This window comes from Callithrix jacchus, chromosome 7 (genome assembly GCF_049354715.1).
Source record: "Callithrix jacchus isolate 240 chromosome 7, calJac240_pri, whole genome shotgun sequence".
Classification (NCBI taxonomy): domain Eukaryota; kingdom Metazoa; phylum Chordata; class Mammalia; order Primates; family Cebidae; genus Callithrix; species Callithrix jacchus.
Window position 1 is genome coordinate 70,960,630 of NC_133508.1, and position 19,598 is coordinate 70,980,227.

The following is a 19,598-nucleotide window of genomic DNA, read 5'->3' on the forward strand; positions in this document are numbered from 1 at the left end:
GGGGCCACCTTTCTATTGCTGGGTGGGTATAGAAGTTCAGCTTCCCAATCCAGCTTCCATGAGGGTGTGTCCCTCATTACTACTGGAAGGTTGGGAGTTCTGGCTCCCCACTGGGTCTTCATTCACACCCTCCTGGCTCAGAAGGGTAGCAGTGCCTTGCTACTGTCCCCCAAGTGACCTCTGCTAACAACAAAGAGGAAGTGGTAGGCTTCTTCTTGGCAGTGGTGAAAGTCCTGTATCTCCACTAGGCTTCCTCTGACACCACTTCAATGGGGAAGGGAAAAGGCATCTAGTTACTGCCAGGTAAGGGTGGATGTACAGGTTATCCAACTGGTTTCCATTCACACTGCAGGGGGGCAAGGGCTTATTACCATCTGTCATGATGAAAGTCTCAGCTCCCTACTTGGCCTTCTCTGACGCTTTCTCCACAAGGGTGTCATGGTCCTCATTATAGCCAGTAAAGGATAAAAGTCTAGGCTCCCTATTTAGCTTTTGCTAGCATGGGTAGGGGTGACCCACAGCTCCTTTGTGGTGTTTGCCTAGCATAGAACAATTATTGCCTAAAAGTTTTTTGTCATGTTAACTTGCCTATTTCCTGGTCCTTTGGCTAGAGAGTAAGTTTTCGTTTGGGCTTTTTGTTTGTTTGTGGCTTTTTTCTTATGTTTTGTTTTTCATAAGTACCATTTTCTGAGTTGCTGGCTTCTTCAGCTCCAAGTCTGGGATATATGAGGCAAAATTTTTAAATTTACAGAAACAACAAGAAACTCAGAATTGTGCCATTCCTCAGGTCCTGAGGTCCCCATCCAGCCTGCTTCTTTCTTTCTCTCTACCTTTAAGAGTCTTCTTCTTCTTTTTGGTTTTTTTTTTTTTTGTACCTTAGGTTCTGGGGTACATGTGCAGATCATGCAGGATTGTTGCATAGGTACATACATGGCAAAGTGTTTTGCTGCCTCCATCCCCCCATCACCTATTATCTGGCATTTCTCCCCATGTCATCCCTCCCCACCCTCCCTGCCCCCACACTGTCCCTCCCTTAGCACTCCCTAACAGACCCCAGTGTGTGATGCTCCCTTCCCTGTGTCCATGTGTTCTCATTGTTATTTGTTTTATATATAACATCCAGTGTTTTTAGTTGTACTTAGTGGCAGGAATAGGGAAAAGTACATGTATTCCATCTGCCCAGAATGAAAGTACTCAAGTTATCTTTTCAATACATAAAACAAATCACATTATTTCCCTGCTTAAAATGCTCCAGTGGGTTCCCTTCAACCCTAAAAATCACATCCCTTCCTCTGGTCTGCACATTCATGAACTGACCTGTTCCAGGCTCATCTCTTACTGAACTTTCTCTTGCCCACTCAGCTCTAGCCACACCGACCTTCCTTGTCTTTCTCAATAGCCACACTTGTTCTACATTAGGATCTTCACACTAGTGCCTCTGCTGCCTGGAGTAATTTCCTCCGTATTTTCAGATCACATTGTAAATATGGCCACTTCAAAGACACCTCCCTGAAAACCCAATCTCTATCATATTCCATTTAAACTTGTTTTTCTGGGTAGCTCTTATTTCTGTACATTGCACACTAACTTCCTTGCTTAGCTTCCTCTTTAGAATATCAACTCCACAGAAACAGCGGTTTTGTGTGTCTTGTTACCTTCTGTATCCCATCCTTAGACCCTAGAGCAGTGCCGGCACATGAAAGCCCTACACAAATAATAGTTGAAAACAATGAATGAACAAATCTGCTTGTGTCAAGCACTTATGTCCTACACTTGCCTAGAAAAGACAGATCAGAACCAGTTAAGAGAGCAGATGCAGAAGAGCCAAAAACCAGGTTGTGACCCAATTTCTCTTGAGTCTAGTGGTCACATAAAAATGTGCTCTATTAGTAATATAAGTTAAAATAGATAAAACGTTCAAAGCTTGTAAATTTTTAAAAAATCCCCTGCAAAAGTGCTTTTGGGACAAATAATAGCAAATGCGGAAATCAATGAAAACAAAAACACGACACATAAAAACCTCTGCTTTACAGCAAAGTCAGACTCAGAAATTAATTGTTCATTTTTTAATCTCATATAATTTCATTTATCTGATTATAAAATACTGCACCCTTATTATTTGCAGAAAACAGAGAAGCACAAACAAAATAAAAACTGTGAATAAGCACTGGTAAGACTTTGGTCTATTTTCTTCCTATCTTTTTTTCTCTGTGGAGATATAGATATATATTCACAGAATTATGGATTTTATTTTTACCTAATTTGTATTTGTAATTCAGAGAAAGAATGAGATGAGAATCTGGTAGCTTATCTACTTGGGAAACCACTAAGACAACCATTGAGAATAAATTGTATCCTGATGTTGGGTGCTATGAATAGGTAAAAAATGGACAAATCAAAGATTACCAAAAAATCAGAGGGTCTGGATGCTTCTGTGTAATGAATGAGAGAAAAATTGTCATCCACTTCAGCCTCTTAGTTACTTTAAATTATTTTATTATTTAAAAATCAAGTAAATGAAGTGAGCACTAAGTTTAAAAACATAAGAAAATATCTTACGACATGCTTGATAGCATTAAACACAAACTCTAGCCTGAGGGTAAAGTAAGAGTTATATAAAAATAGAGAGGGATCCTCATCAAAATACATGGTGGGAGAGTATAGTCAGACCTCACGGAAGCTAGAGGGATAAAAAGTGCCTCGAATGTCCACCTTCATCTCCCCAGGGTTACATGGCTCTTGGTCCATGCTTCTCTCCACACGCGTCTTTCTTTCTAGCAGCTTCCACAGCTTAGGCTGGTATCCTTCTTTCTTTTGATTCCATCTTGCATGGGGCTTTTCTAGTGACAATATTGGTCCACATATACTCTGACCTTGCTTACTGGCTCCCTACAATTAACATCACAGTCTTTGGGTTTCTTAACTGTGCTTCGAGTGAGTAAGACTCTAATGGTGAATCCTACCTTTCAGAAGACCTTTGCCTGCATCAGCCAAATATCTGTGACTAGGAAAGCAGACAGAGTTACATGGACAAGGGACACTATTGGCAAGGATAATGGCAATAGAAACCCTAAGGAAATAAGAAGGAAAAACGTAAGTGACAAAATAAGAAAACCTAACCTAGTAAAGCTAATCAAAAACAAATTCAAATTAACACAGTTAAAATCAGAAAGCTAATATAACCACTGAATAAAATAAATTTAAAAATTATAGAAGCATATTATCCTGAAATGTCAGATACTTTGAAACCTCAATAAGGTAGAAAAAGAAAATGTCCTTAAAAACATGACATTCTAAACCTGGTGTGAGAAAAAAAATGAAAAAACAGTGTTGGACTTAACCTGAAGATTATTTACAATGGCCATAAAGATGTGCTGCTAATTATTTCTCATACAAATGGTTATTGTTTGAACAAATTGTTCAAAAGCAAGAAAAACATTTAGGGTGAACACATTAGTCTATGAGGTCAGTATGATACAGAACCTGAAATCTGATAAAGATACAAAACCAAAGCAAAATCTATGCCAACATCATATTTGAATACAGATAGAAAGTATTGAAATAAAATATCAATAAGTTAAATCAGCCTTACATTAAAAGAATAATATACCAGGAGCATACATGATTTATTCCTGCAAAATAAAGGTGGTTTATAGTGAAGAAATCTATTCACATCAGCCATACTTGGTAATGACATATGCTGTTCTAAAAGCTCTTAACAGTTATTAATATTGCCTGTTCTACTTATTTATGCACACATTACTTGTAAACACAATTAACAATCATACTCTTACCAGATAAAATGTTAATGAATTCTGAAAAATTTTGAGTCAGGTAGTGTTGCTTGTGACTAAACACACATCTCCAAGGATACAAGTAGACTTGTCAAATGTCTGCTCATGTTAACAGTCACAGAGTCATATACAAGATATCATTTAAGTTCAAAATAGGTAAGCTATTTAACATTACATATTGTGGAAATGCTAAGATTGATTTTCAAATATTAAGCAAATAATTACTCAAATACATTAAATTATTTTAACTAATACTTGTTGCTAGCCATCTATAATTGTCAGTTTAGAAGTTAATAGAAGTGGTTTCACTTGATCACTTGGTTCTTGTCCATTCACTGGCTGGAGTACTCGCAAAACCTCCAGGCCCAGATAAACCCTGTCTAAACTTTCCTGCTGGGATGGGTAATTTGATGTGTCAACTTGACTGGGCTAAGGGATATCCAGATAGCACATTATTTCTGGGTGTGTCTGGTAGACTTTTCCTGGAAGATATTTGCTTTTGAATAGACTGAGTAAAGAAAGTCACCCTCATCAATGTGGTGGGCATCATCCAATCCACTGAGACCCCAAACAGAGCAAAAAGGCAGAGGAAGGGAAAATGTGCTCTCTGCTTGAGCTGTGTTATCCACCTTCTCCTCTGGACATTGATACCTCTGGTTCTCAGGTCTCTGGACTCAGATAGGGACTTACACCATTGGCTCCCTAGTTCTCAGTCCTTTGAGCTTGGACTGGAACTATACCACTGGCCTTCCTGGGGTTCCAGACTGCAAATAACAGATCGTGGTATTTATTGGCCTCCAAAATTACATTAGCCAATTTTTATAATAAATCTCCTCTTATGTACCCTGTTGGTTCTCTTTCTATGGAGAACTCTGACTAACATACCTACCATTTACCTTATGTGCAGTGATTACAGACACAGCAGGGAAAAAATCCAAAGGAAATCAAAAGGAATGGTTAAATAACACACACATCATTTCAATAGTTAAGCAAGAAACAACACGATCATTTCAATGGGTAATACGAACCATTCAATACAATCTAACATCTATTCCTTATGTTAAAAATTTTAAAGAAAGGGACAGAAATATCCACTTTTATATAAAGAATAATACCCATTGTACACAGAAACCCAATTGTATGCTTAGTGACAATTATAAAAACATATGAACTTTAAAATAAGTAACAAAATAAATATGCCAAATAAGCTTTTGATGATTTATTACTGTGGGAATTTTAGATAAAGCAATAAGACACGAAATCAATTACTTGAAAGGATTGATTCTCAGACTTTGGCAAAGAGCAAGTGTATCAGAGAGGAATAAAAATGAGGATGATGACAATGACAACAACACATGTAGGACTTAACTTATTTAATTATCACAACAAACCTATGTGTTAGGAATTACTATTATCCCCATTTTATAGCCAAGGAAACTGGCACACAGAGGGTAAGTAATTTCCAAAATACAGCTAAATAGAGGTGAAGCTGGGATTCCAAGCCAGGAAAGCTGTATCCAAAAACCATGCCCTCTACCAATCCTGTAATATGTTAGGCACTGAGCTAAGTACCACATATCTTTATAATCCTCTTAACAACTCAGAGAAGCAGATATTATTCTCTCCATTATGAACTCTGCCAACTGCAGAGTAAAATATAATACATAAATTCAGTAGACTTTTATGCAACTCTTAAAATTATAATTACAAAGGTGTAGCTACATGGAAAGAATTCAACAATAAAATTTTAAATAAAATGGTATGTTTGGTATAACTACAAACAAGGAAAAATCTATTCATTTGGACAAAAATCAAAAGGGACTCTGCTCAAATGAAAATAGTCGTTGAGGCAGGGTGATGGGAGTACGGATAATATTTTTGTCTTTACCAAATGTCCACAGTGAACATTTAACAAATAATTTGAGTTTGAAAAAAATGATATATAAATAATGAATAATAAAAAATACTGCAAGGATTCATGTTGAAACATCTATTAAAACATTAAACCAGAGTAAGAAGATTTTTAGGTATAAATCACTATATACTTAAGGTAGATGAGACAGAAATTATTACCTATGCATGCAACTGCATCCTCTGCCACTCTGGGGGCTGCTTGCCTTTGCTCAAAGCAATCTCATTAAATCGTGGTGTCCAGCTCCCTAACCCAAGGCAAGACTGCACCTGAAGCAAACCAGATGGATTGGGATCGCTCTGGCCTCCAGCATTCAGAGTCCACTTCTTCCTGGCAGCCAAGCTATTGGCCATGAGCATTTATACTGAATTACTTCATACACATGTTAAACCTAGGTGAATCCAATTATATCCAAGGGACAAGAAGAAAAAGTTGAGGGAGAGTGGAAAGAAATAAGCATATCTTAAAACATATTTTTCATAGAATAAGGTCCCTAAATGTCAATCCTCCACAAGAGCATGACCAAAGAAATAGCCATCTTTCAATGCTGGAGAAAATGCTGGCTGCACTGGATTTATTGAGAGTCCATAAGTGTATTTTTTTTTAGGTGGAGTTTTGTTCTTGTTGCCCAGGCTGGAGTGCAATGGCACAATCTTGGCTCACCGTAACCTCCACCTCCTGGGTTCAAGCGATTCTCCTGCTTCAGCCACCCAAGTAGCTGGGATTACAGGCACGTGCTACCATGCCTGGCTAATTTTTTGTATATTTAGTAGAGACAGGGTTTCACCATGTTGGCCAGGATGGTCTCCATAAGTGTATTTTTAATATGAACATTTCCTACCTTACGCCCTAACTATAGAAACTTACCCCAATTTAAGATGCAATTCCACTGCATAGTCAAAAGTGAAGTAGGGATGGGGGTGGATGATCCAGTTTGTAATCCATCTGGTCAAAAAAAAAAAAAAAAAAAAAAAGCAAGGCATATGCCCAAAATGATGTAATCCTTTTTGCACATATAAAGCCTGGGTAATTGCTCTCTTGATGCTTCGTAGAATGTAGTTACATTAATTAGGGTAAAACTACTCAACTGCTGTAACAAAAATACCCCACAACAGAATGGCTTACATAAAGTAGAAGTTTATTTCCCACTGGCGTAACAATCCAGATAGCCTAGATGACGGGCAGCTTTGCTTCATGAAGCCAGTCAGAAACCTCAATTTCAGGAACAGTAAAATAGAGCCACATCCAGGAAAGATGGCTTGTCTTCTGTTGGGAATGACCCTGAAGTTATACATATCACTTCTGCTCACCTTTTATTACCCCATGCCTAGTCATGTGATCACACCTACCTGCAACTTGGCAATCTGAGTTTTCATTTAAGCAACTTTCTAAGTAGAGATGGGATATTTTTCAGGCCCATAAAACTGACAGTGCCTGAAAAATGGCCACTGAAGCCTTCTCATTCATGCACAGCCCTATTCCTATTTCCAAGCTTCACAAATAGAACTAAGTCTGCAGTGGTCTCTAGGCTTGAGACCTTTGGTCTAACCCAGCCATCCTAAAGGGACTTGTACAGCAGCCCAGCAGTCACCTGTGTGCATGTATAAGAATGCACACGCGTGTGCACACACACACATGCACACTTAGGAGTGTCGTGCTGGTAGCAACCCATCATGCTTTCCTTGCAGATGCCCTCTGATTGTTGCCTCAGAGCGGGCAAGCCAAAAGGTGATGGTCAGCAGATGGAGGAGGAAATGTTTGCAGAGGAATTGGAACTGAGGAAGAATTGCCCCATCCTCCACAGTCACTAAATACAGAACACAGGTATCTCTAGCATTGAGAAGGCAGTATTCACTATGGACATAGAATATTGACAGGACGGAGGAGAACTACGGTTGTGTGCTATGTAGGGAAGGACTGCCTTTACAGCTGTTTCATCAGGAAATTTCCATAGAAGAAGCAGAAACTTTGAGATCACACGGGTTTGGATTATAAACCCTTGCTCCATGACATACTAGCTTTGGGGTCTTGGAAAATAACTTAGCTTTACTTGATTTCTTCATCAGTAGAAAAGGAGACAACCATGACTAGCTGTACAGTTCAATTCATCCCTTGCCTGGAGCCTAGAATCAAAAACACATCTCAATAAGTATCTATGATGGTTGGTATTATTATTATTACCTCTCAGGGTTGCTGTGAGGCTTAAATGATATACCACGTGAAGGCACCTTGGGCAGTGCCTAACATAAGAATGTGATTTCCTTTTGTCGAAGCTTCTAAGGGGTATCCTAGACATTTTCACATTTAAATCTGTAGTAGGACATTTCCTCTTAACTAGGACCTTCAGGGCAGCCTGAGGAGTCAGCACTTGGGATTGATTGAACATGGAGGAAAAGAGAAGGGACTTAACCTTTGTTAAATGCCTATGCCATGGTCTGAATGTTTATGTTTCTCCCCAAATTTATATATGGAAATCCTAACACCCAAGACGATGGTACTAGGAGATGGGGCCTTTGGAAGGTGATTAGATCTCATAGATGGGATTAATGTCCTTATAAATGAGGCCCCAGTGAACTTCCTTGTTCCTTCCCATATAAAGAGGGCACAGTACTGTCTAAGACAGTGGATCCTCACCAAACACAGAGGCACCTTGCTGCTGGTACCTTGATCTTGGACTTCCCAGCCTCTAGTATGATGAGAAATACATTTCTGTTGAGTATAAGCCAGTCAGTTTATGGTATTTTGTTATGGCAGCCTAAACAGACTAAGACAGTCAACTACAAGTCAGAAATGCTACTGGACATGTGGGCGCACCAGAGATCAGCTTTGCCTTCTTAATTTTCGCTCTGAGTTGGCCTTGCTTCTTGTGTGTTTCCTATTGCTGCTATAACAAATTACCACAAGCTTGAAACAGCATACATTTAATATGTTACCTGTCTGAAGATCAGGAGGCTAAAGTGGGACAACGGGCTGCATTCATTCCAAAACCTCTAGGGGACAATCTATTTCCTTTCCTTTTCCAGCTTCTAGAGAGCCTCCTGCATTCCCTGGCCCATGGCATTCTTCACTTCACTCCGATCTCTGCTGCCTTGATGACATTGACTTCTCTGACTCTGACCCTCTGCCTCTCTCTTATAACGACCTTGTGATTACACTGGGCCCAGAGTAATCCAGAATAATGTTCCCATCTCAAGATCCTTAGTCTAATGATATCTACAAAAGCCCTTTGCCATGGAATTTAATGTCTTCCTAGGTTCCAGAGATTAGGAGTGGACATCTTTGGGGAGTTCTTTATTCTTTCTATTGTACTTGTTCACATAGTATTTGCACACAAAGATGCAAAAGAATCTCAGGAGTGACTGAGATGGATGAGGGCCAAGAACAATATTTGTGTCCTCTAGCACATCTGTACAATATATGTAGCATGAGTAAATTCCAAGTCACCTTTGAGACCAATTTAGCAACAGCTAGTAGGATATGAAAGTGCACACACACAACTCAACACTCACTTGTAAGTGAATGCACTAGAATTGTGTGTACATACACTCTAGGACACAGGCTCATGAATCTCCACGGAGGAGAAGAGTAAAAACCTCTTTTTACTTATGGAAAAATTGGGCCCGGCTTCACCATGAGGAATGAATATCGAAATTCACATAAGGAAACATCACATAGACCTGAAGAACCCAAAGCTACCTAAAGCAGTCTAGGGGACCCTGAGTCTCCCTGGTAGTCTAGAGGTTAGGAAAAAGAAAAGAAAAATCACATAGTCTTTGCACACATAGTATTTGCACACAAAGATGCAAAAAATGAGAATACATATAATATATCATTTATATAAGTATATATTAAAGATTCAAAGAAATGTATTATTTAGAAATACATGAAGAGAAGATACTATACAAAAAATAAGCCTGAGAGGATAAGCACCAAATTTAGGAAACTGTTTTCTCTTGAGGAGGGAGAGGAAAGTGCTGTCAGGAAAAGGATGTATTTCTTAAGCTGGATGGGGAGCACTTACTCTGTAGGTCTGAAATAGTTCATACTACAATTTTCAAATCGTGATCTTGAATTTTTTAAGCAAAATTGTAAATGCTTTCATTCAAGTATCTTTAAGACTTGAGGAGATGAGATTTTTTTATGGGGATTCATGGAGGGGAGGACACTATTTCTAAAAAGCGTCTACCAAGGAGGCAGAAGGAGTGACTATGTCAAGAAGGCTGATTGCCAGGAGGGGCCTGCAGGCCTGAGGTGAGGCTCTGAGGAGGGAATTTGGGGTTGGGAAGGTGTCCTGTTTAGGAACTGTCAGTCAGGATTCTTTCAACTGCAAATCATAGAAAACCAACCAAACATCAAAAATAAATAAACAAAAGAACACATTGGCTCAAATAATTGAACAGTCCAGATATAGTTTTGGTGTTAGAGCAGGGTTTTTTAACCTCATTGCTCCTGGCATTTTGGGCTGGATAATTCTTTGTTGTGGGAGCTGTCCTGTGTATTATAGGATATTTAGCAGCATCCTTGGACTCCACCCACTAGATGTCAGTAGCACCTCCCCCTCCTCCCAAGTTATAATAACCAAAAAATGCCTCCAGACATTGCCAAATGTCTCCTTGGGGAGAAGAGGAAAAATTATCCCCAGCTGAGGACTAGTTTTAGAAAACTTGAGTTGGTGACTCTAATGATGTCACCAGGACCTGAGTTCTCATGACCAAGGCACAGAGCCTTCTGTGGTCTTCGCTCATCCTCAGGGTCCATATGGTGGTTCCTGGTAGCTCCACACTCTCCCCTTGTGTCAGCAAAATGGCTGTCAAAATGACCGTCAAAATTCCAAACCTCACAGCCTCCTACCCCACTGTCCAGGGAAAGAGAAAGGGTCTTTTTTGTTCATCCTCACAGAACAGAGACTGCATCTTCCCATGTAAAATCCCCAGCATGTTTCCTCACCCCCTCTCTGTGGTGATTGTTTCGGTGCTGTCTTAGTCCACTTTGCACTGCCATAACATAATACCTGAGACTGGGTAATTCATAATGAATAGAAATTTACTGGCTCATGGTTCTGGAGGCTGGGAAGTCCAAAATCGATGGGTAAGCACCTGGCAAGGGCCTTGCTGCTGCATCATCTGTGACAGAAGGGCAAAGAGAGGATAAGAGAGAGCAATAGATTCTACTTGCAGCCTCAAACCCTTTTATAATTCATAACTAGCATTAATCTATTTATGAGGGTGGAGCCCTCATGACCTAAACACCTCCCATTAGGCCCCACCTCTCAACACTGTTACATTGAGGATCAAGTTTCCAATATATGCTTTTAGGGGACACATTCAAACCATATCATTTCACACCTGGCCCCCAAGATTTATGTTCTTCTTACATATAAACTATATTCATTCCATCCCAGAGCCCCAGAAGTCTTAACTCATTCCAGCATGAACTCAAAAGTCTAAAGTCAGAGTCTTATCTAAATCAGATACAGGTAAGACTCAAGGCAGGATTCATCCTAAGGCAGATTTCCTTCCAACTGTGAGTCTGAAACCAAGAGTTACCTACTTCCAAAACAATGGTGAGACAAGCATAGCATAGACATCCCCATTCCAAAAGGGGGAAATACACAAGAAGACAAGAACAACTAGTTCCAAGTAAGTCCAAAACCCAACAGGACAAATAATATTAAATCTTTGGGCTCCAGAATAATCTTCCTTGACTTCATGTCCCACATTTTGGGTCACTGAGGTGGGGGTTGGGCCCACAAGGACTCCAGCAGCCCTACCCCATGGCTTTACCAGGCTCAGCTCATATAGCTGCTCTCACTGGGTAAAGTCAGGTGTCTGCCACTCTCCCAGGCTGGTGTTGCATGCTGGTAGTTCTACAGTTCTGGAATTTTGGGGGTGATCCCATCCTCATGGCTCCACGAAGCATTGCCCTAGTGGGACTCCCTGCAGGGGGTCCACCCTGGGATAAGTCTCTGCCTGAGCCCCCAGGCTGTCTGGGATATTCTTTGAAATCTAGGTGGAAGAAGCTATGCTTCCACAGCTTTTGCATTTGCACACTTGCAGACTTAACATCACATGGATGCTGCCCAAGAGGTGCTGTTTGCACCTGCTAAAACTGTGGCCTGAGCCATACTTGATCCCCCTTGAGCCACACCTGGAGTAACCTAGGAGCTTTTTGCCAAAATTCTGGGAGCAGAGACTTGAGCCAACTCTGGGTAGTGAGCCTCAAGGTCCCCAGGGTGCCCTAGGCCTCTTTTTTGACATGCAGTCATGCACCACTTAATTCAGGGCTAGGTTCTGAGAAATTTGTCCTTGTGTGAACATCATAGAGTGTACTTGCACAGGCATAGATGGTATAGCTACTACACATCAACATTATATGTTATAGCTTATTTCTCTGCTATGACCAGAAGCCATTTGACTTTGGCATTCTGGCCTCTGGTGGGCAGACAGCATCGGTAATCTCCAAAGTACCTTAGGGGTTCTTCTTCCATTGTCCTGAAGAATAACCTCTGGCTTCATTTTATGCATAATAATCTCGTGATCAGTCAGTGGCTTGGCCACAGCCTTGGTTTTCTCTCCTGAAAATGCTCTTTCATTTTCTACCACATGACCAGACCAAGCATCCTTCAAATCCCTAAGTTCTGTTTCCTTTTAATTATAAATTCTGTCTTTAAATCTTATCTATCATTTTACTGCATGCAGTTAAAAGAAGCCATGCAGCTTCTTAAATATTTTGCTTAGAAATATTTTCCACCAGATATTCTAGTTCATCCCTCTTAAATTCTGCTTTCCATAAAACCCAGGGCATAGATGCAATTCAGCCAAGTTCTTTGCCACTCCCTAACAAGGATGGCCTTGACTCCAGTTTCCAATAACATATTCCTCTTTTCCACCTGAGACCTCATCAGAATGGCCTTTGCTTTTCATATTTCTACCCACATTCTGATCATAGTCACTTAAGTAATCTCTAAGAAGTTCTAGGCTTTTCCTAAGTACTTTTTCCAGAATCACCCTTAATGCTCTATTCACTGCAATACAGGCTTTTTCTAGCCTGCCCCTCCAAACTCTCCCAGCCTCTGCCCATTACCCAGCACCAAAGCCATATTCACATTTTCAAGTATTTATTATAGCAACATCCATTTCTCCAGTACCAATTTTTTTTTTTGCCTCAGTCCACTTTGTGCTGCTATAACATAACACCTGAGGCCAGGTCATTTATAATGAATAGAAATGTATTGGCTCATGATTCTAGGGGCTGGGAAGTCCAAGATTGAGGGGCCAGCATCTGACAAAGACCTTGCTGCTGCATCATCCTATGGCAGAAAGGCAAAGAGAGGGCAAGAGAGAACAGGAGATTGAACTCTCAACCTCAATCCCTTTTACAGTTTGTAATTAGCATTAACCCATTCATGAGGGTAGAGCCCTCATTACCTAAATACCTCCCATTAGGCCTTACCTGCCAACACTGTTGCACTAGGGAGTAAGTTTCCAACACATGCTTTTGAGGGAACACATTCAAGCCATACGAGGTACCCATGGCTGAGTCAATCCCTGTAGTTAGAGGGAGAGAATATGCTGATTGGGCTACACCCATCAGGACTCACTGCTGAAGCTGGTATGGGGCCACCTCTCTGTCAAGCCACATGGCTAAGGAGGGAGGTAGAACAGCTTCCCAAACCTGTCCAAGCACCATCTCCAGGAGAGAGAGCAGCCACTGGGCATCCAATGAGCAGCATTACAGGATGTTAAAAAGGCAATTTCAACATAATTGATGCTACATACCAAAGTGAAGAGGCTGAGAACAAATTTCACAATCCTTAGACCTCTCAGCAGGACCTCTGACTAAGATTAAAGTATGCAAAAGAGAGTTAAAGAGTGGCTGGAGTTGAACAAAAAGCCAGGGATGGTGGGCAATATTACCTCCGTCACCTGTAGCTACAGAAGGGCCCTTAATGGGACCCACAGAGGCCCCATGATGTGGCCTCTCAAGGGATGGGAACACTTAAACTGATGTCTGACCCCCCGCCCCCACACTACCATGGAATCTCAAGTGAGAGGCAGTGCCTGTCACCCTGAGAAAGCAACACAGAAGGAGCAGTGTAGCAGAGATGGGAAGTCCCTGCCTGAGCAAGACAGATCTGAGCCCCACTTCCTCAACAAGGAGAGTGCACTGTCTTGCAGCCATCCAGATTTTCTAAGAAACCATCTAAACCTGGTCAAAGGGACTCCAGTGAGTTGGTTCTGCTGTGTGGCAGATAGTGTGCAAAACTGGAGGTTAAGGGGTCTTCGTGAGGTTTGAAGAAGGTGTCCAGAGAGGAAGCCTCAGCCAACAGACTCATGTCTGCCTCCTGGAGATACCCTCATCCCCTCATCCTACCCTCCACCAGTCAAACTCTGAAAGGGTCAGAAACCTCAGAAACTCCCAGGTCAGCTGGGAGAGAAGGAGAAACCCTGGGCTGGGAAGCCAAAGACCTTCCCCCTTCTCCACTGTAAAGGACCCCTTGAACTGGCATTAAAACAAGCCCAGATTTTTTATTATCTAGGAATAGACCATTTTAATTACTGAATTGAGACTGCATTTGAGGTTTAAAGTGACCAGAGATCTTTTTATTATCTTAAAGCCAGGAGAAAATTATGGGGCCTGCCTGACACAGACATTTCATCCTCAGGCAAGGGAAAAAATGGTCCTCACCGAATAAATGTTAAAAGGAGAATGGGAGCAAAAATAAAAGTGTTCGGTCGTATCCTCAGGTTGTGCTCACTCAATGAGCAGGCTCCACGTTCTTCAATGGAGCCCACAGAAGACACTCCAGCAGGACTGTCTGCACGGATGACTGACTGGGGTGCAACCCCACTGCCTCCCACCCAGGGAGGCTGAGTCTGCTTCAAGGGCTGCAGAAACTCCTGCAGCAGCAATCAGAGAAGAATTGGGGTTCAGGGAACAACCCCCAGTCCAAAGTCAGGTAATAGCAGGGGTAGGGGCCCAGCAGGGTGCAGTGATTACAGACAAATGTCTCCTAGCAGAGAATAGTGCCCCTGCAGAATAATTTAAAGACCACCCTGGAACATGCCTAGGGAACTCTAATTTCCCCTCTCCCCACAGGGCTTCATCTAGATTTTCAGGTTAACACTGTGATTTTTTACTATCTGCCCTGATTTTCTTGGCTTCTGACCCAAAGCACTGCAACCCAGGAAGCAGAAGTTACAAAGGGTGCTTGCTGGTAGACTAGAGGCTGAAGGATCCTTGCTGGGGCCCTCATTTTCCCTTTCTCCAAGCAAAATCGCAGGCAGGTACCTGATTCCTCTCTGGCCTCCATGAAGACCCTCAAGAGCCATGGCACACTGCTCCTAAATGCTCTCCACTGCCTTCCCGCTTATTGTTCTGCTTTGGCCATTAATGGGGCAAACAGCAAATGAAATTGTTAGAATCAGTCCAGTCTTAATAAAACTCAGGCAATAAAGGGCTCACAGAGCCATCTCCCATTCTGACAAGTGTATGCTAATTGCATTCTGTCTCCTTGCAAATTACAGCTGTTCCTCGGGTTTTTAAAAATTTGACATTTGATTCTGATTGCAGTGGCTTCATGTTTCCTCTAGCACTGGGGAAGGGAAGGGGGCTGACAGGGCTGAGAACAGAGGCTGACCTCATAAGGGGAGTGCAGATGCTGCTATAGGCTCAAAGCCTTTGGGGAGAGTTATATTTTTGAACTTACTGCAACAAGTTTGAACCTAGATGATACATGGGGCCTTTCTGGTACTGGCAGATTTAGAAAAAGTGGATCCAAATCTTCAAAATTCACAGCTCTCCTGGATCCAGGGCCCTTTCTGTGATTTCCCCATAGTCCTGACTGTTCTCTCTGGAGCCCTCTGATTTTGTACCTCTGGCTCAGGGAATCATTCTGACTTGTTTGCACATCAACCGGTACACATAGCTCAAGAAATCCAATCGCAGTTGTGATCACATGAGGTCACTGCCTTGTCTGAGGTCTTGAAGAGTTACAGCAGGATTTCCATCAGGTGTAACATTCTGTCATGTCTGTAGTTCAGAGGTTCTCAAAGTGTGGGCCAGGTGTCTGAGAGATCTAAACTGTTTTCATAATCACACCAAATGTAGTTTGCATTTTCCACTCTCATACTCTTTCAAGTGCACAGTGGAGTTCTCCAGCATCTACCTGATGTCTGATGATGTCACTGATTGGAGGGACAATGAAGTGTGTGCTTGTGCATTCTGCTGTCTTAAAATGTTCTAAGTTTGAATTACCAATATGTTTTTTAAAACCAATGGGTTTAAAAACAATAGATATTCTCTTAAAAAAAAACATAATTTTTTTATTTTAATTATTTTTTTTTAATTTTACTTTAGGTGCATACTATATCTGGCATTTCTCCCCATGTTATCCCTCCCCATCCTCCCCCTGTCTCTCCCCTACCCCCCCAACTGCCCCCAGTGTATGATGTTCTTCTCCCTGAGTCCACGTGTTCTCATTGTTTCAAAAGAAGACATATATAAGGCCAATAAACATATGAAAAATGCTCATTATAGAAATGCAAATCATAATTTTTTTTTTTTTAGACTGAGTCTTGCTCTGTCGCCAGGCTGGAGTGTAGTGGCGCTATCTTGGCTCACTGCAACCACTGCCTCCCAGGTTCAAGCAATTCTCCTGCCTCAGCCTCCCAAGTAGCTGGGATTATAAACACACACCACCATGACACCATGCCCAGCTACTTTTTGTATTTTTAGTAAAGACGGGGTTTCACCGTGTTGGCCGGGATGGTCTCAATCTCTTGACCTCGTGATCTGCCCACTTCAGCCTCCCAAAGTGCTGGGCTTACAGGCGTGAGCCACCGTGCCTGGCCAGGGTCTTCTATAATTTTTAAGGGACCAAAGAGTACACACTGCTGTTCTAGTGCATTCCCTCAAGCCCTGCTTTCATTCAAACCTACTGCTCCTGCCAAGAGACTCTGACCCAAACGTGCAGCCCCAATGGGAGGCAGGGTCCAGTTAGCCCCCCTCCAGTTGCCTCAAGAGCCCTACGAGGCATCTCTGCTGTCCACAGCCTCCCTGCAAGTCTGGAAAATTAACTATTTCTCCATCTCACTATTAAGCTGTCCCAAATCTCGCAAAACAACTCACCAAGACTGGTGACGTTCTTGGGAAGGAATGTACCACATTCCCGAGATCATACCTATGTCCTTCTTCACGGCAGAGTTTAACGTGAAGGGCAAGTTTGTTACTGTCCATTTTACAGAGGCAAAACTGAGACTCTGAAGACAGATGGTAGAGATTCTATTGGAACCCTCTAACCTGTGATTGCTGAAGGTGAATGTCACGGAGCCTCTTGAAATCAGCTTTAAAATATTCTCTCTTAAAATGTGTCCACTTCCTCTTCTCCTCTCTTCTCCTTCCTTTCTTCTTGCCCCCTCCTTCTTCCCTTTTGTTCTCTTTCCCTCATTACCTTCCTCTAAGGTGGTTAAGGTGCTATCGTCTGTATCTTTGTCGTGCTTTCCCTGGAAATTAGAATGAATTTCAATAAATGCAAATGGCAGAGAAATTCTGACAATGAAGCTTGGACAGAATCAGAGGGCCAGCCCTATCAACATCGTTGCATAGCTGACTCTGGGAAGAGCCATAGCCCTGATATAAATTCCTTAGCTCCAGAAGTCCCCAGCTCTCAGTGGAAATGTAAGCTACCAATCTCCAATCTCCACTTAGCAGCCATGAAGGCTCACCTGCCCCACCTCATCCCCTTAACTTTTCCCGCTGGCCCTATTTCTGCCTCACGCCTCAGCAGAGGTTTCCCACTCATGTTGCAGATCACTCACCCTTTCATTGATTCCTCTGAGTTGGGATCTGAGGAGAAAAAGGTGAATAAGATGCAATCTCTGCCTGGAAGGAGTGCACAAGCCAGCAAAGAGACAGAGACACGATCAGATCTAGACGGGTCAACGGGATCAATGAAGGAATAGAAGCCTGGATTGATGGTCACAGGACAGTCGACTAGGCTCTTCCGTTTTTTTGATTCTGTGTCTGCTGGAGGTCTGATGGAGTGGGTGAGAGAGTAAGACAGTGAACAGAAGATTAGGAATTAATGAGGAATTAACTGGGTTGGTTGAGAGGACTCAGGAGCCTAAACCGCAAAGTTAAGGTTACCACAAACTCCAGACTACAGTAATATCTCAGGTGACTGAAAGTGTGTCCTGTGTGTATATGTGTGTGTACACATGTGTGTGTAGGAGCAGGTGGCAGAGTGAAACAGAGGCAGGACTATCTAAGCTGTTTTGTGGAGGCAATGTGGGGTCATGGCTAAGGACATTGGCCATGGAGTTAGATGAACCTGGATTTACAAACCAGCTCTGTCACTTACCAATCTGTGTGACTCTGGACAAGTCTTTTCAGCTCAGCTGTGCAATGGGAACAAAGATAGTACCTACTCATAGAGTTGTAAGGGTTGTATAAATTAATATATGCCAAGTTCTTAGGAAAGTGGCTAAAATGTAAGGGGCAGTAAATACATAAATGTTAGCTGAAATGATTCATGTACAGCACTTACCACGGTGCCTAAAGCATGGTGGCCCACCCATTGGAGGAAAGGAGATTTAGCTCAATCCAGGGCCCAGGTCCTCAGAGGACAACAGTTACCACGTGTGACGGGACCATGTTTCCAGACCCCCTTCATCCCACTTGCCAAACAGAATGGGGTTCTAAATACACTAACAGGCAGGACTGTAGGATTTGGGGATGGTGGTTGGAGGTGCATGTTAGGTGGTGACAGCTGAGGCAGGCTGTGAGTGGATATGTCTGTCTCTGGACATTCATCATCAGCGGCCACCTGTGAGGAGGCCCATAACCAGGCCTGGGCACATTAGGGCAGCCTTCACCAAGGAGGCAACATTTCAGTTACATGTGAGAAGATAAGTAGGCGTTTTCTAAGATTATGTATGAAACAAGTCACGTAAATGTCATTCCTACCACACTTCTTGAAATAGCTTCACATAACTTTCTAAAATAGTGATTCATGCTATTTAAAGTTGAGCTTTGTTATTATGTTGTTGGAATCTAGTTTATTAACAAAGCTATAGCTGATTGGTAATAGGTGAGGAACACTAGTCTTACAAGTGAAGACATTTAGACCTGGAGGCTGATAGATATAAATTATTTTATAGTCTGTATCAGAAACTCTGATACATATGTATGGCTGCAGTTTACAAGTCATTTGTAGCTCATTTAATCCTCAGAAACATCCTCTGAAGTGGGTATCTGTATCCTCATGTTACACCTGTGGCAACAGGGAGCTCAGTTCTTTGCTGCTTCTGCCTGGGGCCATAAAATCCTTCTATGGACTTTTGGGCAAATGGGTAACAAGCCACCCATGCTCCCTCAGCTGGCTGCTTCCTACTTTAGGTAGTGACTGACAACCAGCCAGATGGAGCTTGCTATGCTATTGTGGCCAACATCAAGGCACAGCCAAAGAGCCTCTCTAATAAGTCTTGTTCTAAATTATCAGGGTCTCTGCTATATGGAGAATGGACAAAGCCCTTTGGGGTGGTCATTTTATGTGTCAGCTTGGCTAGGCTGCAGTCCCCAGTTACTCAGTCAAGCACAAATCTAGGTGTTGCTGTGAAGCTATTTTGTAGATGTGTAGTCAATAACCGGTGGACTCAAAGTAAGGTAGATCTCCCTAGATAATTGGTATAGGCCTGATTTGATCAGCTGAAAGGCCTTGAGAGCAGAGCTGAGGCTTCCCTGAAGAAGATAAATATCTATCTGTGGGGCAGCAGCTCCACCCCACACCTGGGAATTCCACCCTGTCCTTTCCAATGGTCTCCCCTGCAGGTTTCTGGCTTCCGTCCAGACCCCCACGTAGTCATGTAGGCCAATTCTTTGCAATAAATCTC

The 19,598-nt window shown here is 42.2% G+C and overlaps 1 long non-coding RNA gene across 2 annotated transcripts; it reads left to right on the top strand.

The window, feature by feature from the left end:
* The first annotated feature begins 1,143 nt into the window (after positions 1-1,143).
* On the top strand, positions 1,144-9,477 carry LOC118155401 (uncharacterized). 2 transcript variants are annotated; one of them, XR_004745881.3, is made up of 4 exons: positions 1,144-2,170; positions 2,971-3,093; positions 7,395-7,530; positions 8,730-9,477. It is a non-coding gene; the product is annotated as an uncharacterized LOC118155401 (long non-coding RNA). The 2 variants fall into 2 exon arrangements; XR_004745880.3 differs by having other exon boundaries at positions 7,395-9,477.
* The last annotated feature ends 10,121 nt before the right edge of the window (positions 9,478-19,598 follow it).